We start from the raw sequence: 6,069 nt of genomic DNA, 5'->3' as shown, positions 1-6,069 counted from the left end.
GTTCAAATGCTTAACTGTTCATATAATTGTATTATAATAATAGATAATGACATATAATAATAGCTACTTCAGTAGCTTTCATGGGCAAACAATTCATATTGGATTGATTAGCCTGACTCTCATTCAGCTAGCAGAAGATTATGTAGTGAGATCGTCAGACAGTATTTGAAATGCTCATGCCTGTAAACTCCAGAGGGATACTGCTTATCTACATGTTCCACTCCTTAAAGCTAGTCTCTAAGAAAAAGAAAGTCATCTTAATGTCATATCTAGTACTTTATACAGTCCTCTGTTTCATTAGAAAAGGCTGATGTCACATCATTCAAAACAGTTTCTTCAAAGTCATTACATTCTCTAGGCATCTTTTTTTTTTCTCTAAGTTGGCCATTCCTTCAGAGAAAATACTTAAAAGGAAGAATTAGCAGTCTCTTCCAATCACTATCTCAAAGTGTTCTTGAATCAAATTGATATTAACATAATATTGACATTGAATCTCTTTCATCAAATGCAAAGATGTATATAGTGAATATGAATTGAAAATCTTCCATAATTAAAGTATCATTGATTCCTTCATTAACAAAAACATGCTGAGCATTTCCCGAGCACTGGGGAGAATACACAGAACAAGGTAAATCTACTCATTTATTTTATTATGCTTGGAGTCTAATAAATAATATACCAAAAGTTAACACAAAGGTATTAGTCAATTTTCACACTGCTATAATGAAATACCCAAGACTGGGTAATTTATAAAGGAAAGAGGTTTAACTGAGTCACTGTTCCTCATGGCTGAGGAGGCCTCAGGAAACTTAAAATCCTGGTGGAAAGTGAAGGGAAAGCAGGCACCTTCTTCACAAGGCAGCAGAAAGAGAAGAGAATGTGTAGGAGGAAACTGACAAACACTCATAAAACCATCAGATCTTGTGGCAACTCATTTACTATCACAAGAACAGCATGGGGGAAACTCACCCCATGATCCTATCACCTCCCTCACTCTACATGTGGGGATTACAATTTGAGATAAAATTTGGGTGGGGACACAGAGCCAAACCATATCTAAAAACAACACACAGTTGAAAAAACAATTGTAGACTTCTGGTTTCCAGTCTGTGTTGTAGGAAGCTTGGAAGTCATCATTCCCATTTTGTGGTAAGAAAAAATCTGAACAAACTAAAAATTAACAACTCTTCTTAGGTCAACCAGAGAATTATGATGGTCAGACCAACTGGTATTCCAAAATTTGAGAGTTAAACTGGAGGAGACCGAGAATCCCAAATTTCTGGAGCAGGAGCCCAAGAGCAGAAACCACCCTGGGAAACAGTAAAAGGGTAAAGTAAATGAAAACTCATTGACAAATTGTTGGAATGGGATTATAGAAGGAGAAGAGAGAAAGAAAGAGAGTGTTTGCAATACTAATGTCTGAGGATTTTCCAACATTAATGATAGACACAAAACAGCAGACAAAAGTAAGATAAAAATTTAAAAGTTTATGACTAAACATATTACACTCAAACTGCAGAAAATCAAAGAGACAATCCTGAAAGAAATGAGAAGGGAAAATATTAAATCGGGGAAAACCATATCTGTAGAGAAGCAACGATTAGAATGACATCAGATTTCTCTTTAGGAACCATGTAAGCAAGAGACAGTAGAATGAAATACTTAAAGTTTTGAAAGAAAAAATATTAATGTAGATATCTCTAAACAGTGAAATGGTCTTTCAAAAATGTGGGGAAAATACAGACTTGCTCAAACAAACAAAAGTTGAGAGACTTCATTGCCAGTAGACTTGTTTTGCCAAACATTTTAAAAGAAGTTATTCAGAAAGTGAGAATATGAGATAGATATGCCTAATGAAAAGAAGAGTGACAAAGAGGAAATAAATAACAGTAAAATACAATATTTTATTTTTCCTATTCTTAATTTATATAGGAAAATGTTCAAAATAATAATAGCAACAATGTATTCAGAAATTAAATCTTATGGATAAGTGAAATAAATCATAGCAATATTATAGGAATTGGAAAAGGGGAATTGAGAATATTCTGTTATTAGGTATTGGCCCTACCCATGGCATATTATAGTGTTATTTAAAGGTAAACTTGGATTAGTAGTAAATATATATATATCATATATAATATATATAGAAATATATATTATATATATTCTATATAGAAATATATAGAATATATATAATATATAGAAATATATAGTATATATAATATAGAGAGAAATATATAGAATATATAGAGAGAATATATATAGAAATATATATAGAGAATATGTATATAATATGGAGAGAGAATATATATAGAGAATATATATATAGAATGTATATATATAAAACAAGCCTAAAATCAACCCGTAAAATATTATAAAGAATTATAATTGATATCTTAAGAGAGAAGAAAATTTCAAATCATATAAAATACTCAAATCCAAAGAAGGCAACAAAAGAGTAGGATATTAAATAAAACAACAACATGGGAGGGAGGCTGAGACACAAGAACTCTTTCAACCCAGGAGACAGAGGTTGCAGTGAACCAATATTGCACCACTGCACTCCAGCCTGTGTGACAAAATGAGACTGTCTCAAAAAAAAAAAAAAAGAGATAACGACAACAAAGTGATGAAAATAATAAATTCAGTAGGTATTAATCAAAATATATGAAAAACCCCTTTAACATCAATAGTCTAAATATACCTATGGAAGATGGAGACATTCAAAGTAGATAAAACACCAAGACCCAACTATATGTTTTCCACAAGAAGCCTATTTTAATATTAAGATATGGATATATTAAAATCAATGGGATAGAGACAGACATATCATGCTAACACTGCATGAAATTAAGAAGCTGAAATAAGGTTGGGCATGGTGACTCACGCCTGTAATCCCAGCACTTTGAGAGGCCGAGGCTGAGGCAAGTGGATCACGAGATCAGGGGATAGAGACCATCCTGGCTGACATGGCGAAACCCCAACCCTACTAAAAATACAGAAAAATTAGCCGGGCATGGTGGTGGGCGCCTGTAGTCCCAGCTACTCGGGAGGCTGAGGCAGGAGAATGGCGTGAACCCAGGAGGCGGAGCTTGCAGTGAGCCGAGATCATGCCACTGTATTCGATCCTGGGCGACAGAGCCAAGACTCCGTCCCCTGCAAAAAAAAAAAAAAAAAAAAAAAAAAACCTGAAATAGCTATATTAATTTTAGATAAAATCACTTCAGAGCTTCAGAGCATGAAAATTATCAACAATAAAGTGGGTTGTTACATAATGATAATGAAATCAATTCCATAAGAAGACAAAATAATCTTTAATGAGTATGTGCCTAATGACAGTGTCAAAATATTTTGGCAAAAAATATGTTAAAATGCAAGAAGAAACGAACAAATGCACCAGTAAAGTTGGAGACCCCAAAATCCCCCATCAATAATTGACAGTGACAGAGCGAGACTCCGTCTCAAAATAATAATAATAATAATAATAATAATAATAATAATTGACAGCTACCACAGGCGGAAAAATCAGTAAATAAATAGTTGAATTGAACAAAATCACCGATCAACTGGATATTCAGTAGAATTAAACAAAACACTTCATCCAACGACAGCAAAATACACATTGTTGTCAAGCTCACATCAAACATTCATCAAGATAGATCACATTCTGGGGAACAAAATATACCTTAACAAATAAAAAATAATGCATATCATATAAAGTAAGCTCATAGGTCACAAAAACTTTATATTTGAGAAGTGTAAAGACCAGTGATACTGGAGAACAATAGGTGGAAGGAAGAGGAATGAGGTGAGGCTACAGAACATAACAGAGCTAGATCAGTAGGGTCTTGCAGGCCATGTTAAAATATCAAGTACAAGCAGAAGTCATTGAAGAACTCTTACAGGGTACTGTCAAAATTTAATTTACATTTAAGAATATCACTGTGTTTAGAGACTTGAGTGGAGGAAAGAGACAGAGGAAGGCAGATGATCAGTTAGTTACTTGTATTTTGGAGATGGAATTGAGTGAGAGTTGAAAGTAGGAAACATCAAAGATTTCTGCTTGGTACTAGAATTTTTCTTAAAGCTGTTTTATTGGGTTGGTATATTGGAGGGTAAGCTAATACTTATTTAGTATGTCATATAGTAAAGATATTTCTTAGTTGTTATATTATCATTTCAAAAATATTAATTTTTATTTGTATTTATGCATTAGGAAAATACATATTAGAAGTTAAGCAATTTTCCTAAGATCACTTATAAAGTGTCAGTTTGGCCTTTGATATGCATCATTGTCTTAGTTCCTTTAGTGTCGTTATAATAGAATAATTGAGACTAGGTCGTTTATAAAGGAAAGAGGTTTAGTTTCTGGTGGCTGGAAAGTTCAAGGTTGGGCATCTGCATCTGTTGAGGGCTTCAGGGTGCAATAACTCAAAACAGAAAGCAGAAGGGGAGCTGTCCTCTGCAAAGATATCATGTGGCAAGAAAACTAGAGGTGGGAGGGGGAGGTGCCAACCTTTTTTTTTTTTTTTTTCCAGCAATCAGCTCTTGCAGGAACTAAAAGAATAAGAAGTCACTCACCCCTTAGGGAGGCCATTAATCTATTCATGAGGGATCTGTCCCCATGACCCAAACACCTCCCACCATACCCTATCTGCCAGTGTTGCCACATTAGAGATCATATTTCAAAATGAAGTTTGGAGAGGACAAACATCCAAACCATAGCAATCACCCTGCCCCACCAGCTTTTAAAGCTTAGTGGGGTCCAGCTAGAAAGTCATATGAGTCCTTCCCACTTTCAGCAGTAGAACGTTGCCTCCTCATCATCAGCATCAAGAAATTCCTCCTAAGGACCTTGCTGACCTTCAAAGCACTTTCAACTAATTTATCAATCTCTGACTCATCTAATAAAATCTCCTGAAGAAGTGAGGACATTTACTAAAAAGGAAATGCTAATGTCGACTCAGTAACTTGTACTTTGGGACTTGAATCAGAAACTGCCCCCAAAGCAAAAAAGAATTTCTTTACAAAATGAAATAAAAAAGGAATTGTTTTACAAAACAAAATAAAAAATAAAACAGTAATAAAAGGAAAGGGGATGTTGCTCATCTAACTGACGTTAGAGAAAGGGGAAAATCTACAAAAATAAATTAGTTAAAATTACGATAAATTTTCTTTATTCTAATAGTATTTGTTATTTTAATAATGTAATTATATGATGAAATACTTTTATTTTGTCTTTACTTTCCCGAAGTACAGCCAAATTGGTTGTGACAGTATTAATAGGTCTGGGGCAAGTTCACACTGGCAGACAAAATAATTGTAAGATATTTTATGTTTTCTAATATATTTCCATATATAAACGTATCTAATGTCTGAATTTAAAATCATATAATCATATTTGGTTCTGAAAAGAAAATGGTTGTTACTATATGAAAGTAGTAAAATCTTATCTTTTGTTTTGTATATCCCTTTCTTCTTTTCTTTTCATCTCCGAAAAGTTATATGACATTTAGAGCATCATCACTGTCAATTAAAATTAATTTGAATTTCAGAATGTCATTTTACTTTTTGAAATAAATGGGGACACTCAATTTCTGGATTACTGCTGTGAATTCTCTTGTAATTATCATACATGTCTGATTTTAATTAGAACATTCTGGCATTATAAAGTCTGATTTTGAGGAGACAGCGTAGAGTGGTGAGAAAAGCTTGATGTTTGAAATCAGATAAAACTGAATTTGAATTCTAGCTGTAACTTTTTTGGTTGAATTCTCAGTTTGACAAAACTGTTTTGTCTCTCAGTCTCAATGTTCCTATCATCAATCTATCTTTTGCTGCCAGGATTAAAATAATTTTATATCCAAATTACTTAGAACAATTCCTGGCACATAATAAGTTTCATGTTTTGAGTTAATGTTATTCCAGGAGGAACTAATCTTTAAAGAAAAAGAAAAAAATACTAAAAATGCCTAATTTTTCATTTATGTTTAATGTCTGATTGCCATTATTTCAATAAATATCTGTTTTAAAATAAATGATGAATACAAAGTCATGTGGTTTTTCAGA

This window comes from Gorilla gorilla, chromosome 4, assembly GCF_029281585.2.
Source record: "Gorilla gorilla gorilla isolate KB3781 chromosome 4, NHGRI_mGorGor1-v2.1_pri, whole genome shotgun sequence".
In the NCBI taxonomy this organism is placed as follows: domain Eukaryota; kingdom Metazoa; phylum Chordata; class Mammalia; order Primates; family Hominidae; genus Gorilla; species Gorilla gorilla.
The sequence above is the reverse complement of the archived record's forward strand: the minus strand, read 5'-3'. Positions refer to the sequence as shown.